Here is a 930-nt window from a genome sequence, read left to right as displayed (position 1 = left end):
AGCCTTTATCTCTGTGTGACTGGCTTATTTCACTTAGCATAATGTCCTCAAGGTTTATCCATGTTGTAACATGTGACAGGATTTCCATTTCTTTTCAAGCTGAATAATATTCCATTGCATGTATATACCACATTTTCCTTCTCCATTCATCTGTCCATGGATATTTGGGTTGCTTCTACCTCTTAGATATTGTGAGTAATGCTGCAATGAACTTGAGTATGCAAATAACTCTTTGAGATCCTATGTTGAATTCTCTTGGCTATACACCCAGAAATGGGATTCCTGGATCGTATGGTATTTCTATTTTTAATTTTTGAGGAATCTCCATTCTGTTTTCCATAGTGGCTGTATCACTTTTCATTCCTACCAACAGCACACAAGAGATTCCAAAAAATATGGAAAGCTTCATGAATTCACATGTCATCCTTGTGAAGGGGCCATGCAAGTCTTCTCTGTATTGTTTCAATTTTAGTATACATGCTGCTGAAACAACCACTAAATCTTAAAATCTTGAGATGATTTTCAGAACTTATTAACAAATCCCATGTAGGTGGCAGGCTGAGTCTCCCAGATTTATAAAAAAAATATAAAATACATGGTTGAATAACTAATTTTATTTTAAGAGGAATCAGATCAATGGTCAAGGAAAACTTACTAATAGGAAGCCCTCAAAGCATAGTCCCATACCAGAGCATCATTGGAGAACTTGCTAGAAATGCAGACTCTCAGGCCACACCCCAGAAACTTGCTGAATCAGAAATTCTGCAGGTTGGGTCCAGCAATCTGTGTTTTTAAAGCCTTCTAGGGGCTATTGATGCATACAAAAGTCTGAAGCACTGTCTACATTTTGATTTTATTGATCTTAGAAAGAACCCTCTAAGCACTAATACTTTTCCTATTAATGCTTGAAATGCCAATACATTTATTCCT

The 930-nt window shown here is 36.3% G+C and overlaps 1 non-coding gene across 1 annotated transcript; it reads right to left on the bottom strand.

Moving 5' to 3' along the window:
* Positions 1 to 389: 389 nt before the first annotated feature.
* On the bottom strand, positions 390 to 492 carry LOC116742805. The gene has a single exon (XR_004346585.1). It is a non-coding gene; the product is annotated as a U6 spliceosomal RNA (small nuclear RNA).
* Between the last annotated feature and the right edge of the window lie 438 nt (positions 493 to 930).

This window comes from Phocoena sinus, chromosome 17 (assembly GCF_008692025.1).
Source record: "Phocoena sinus isolate mPhoSin1 chromosome 17, mPhoSin1.pri, whole genome shotgun sequence".
Taxonomy (NCBI): domain Eukaryota; kingdom Metazoa; phylum Chordata; class Mammalia; order Artiodactyla; family Phocoenidae; genus Phocoena; species Phocoena sinus.
This window is presented reverse-complemented; position numbering and strand designations above follow the sequence as displayed.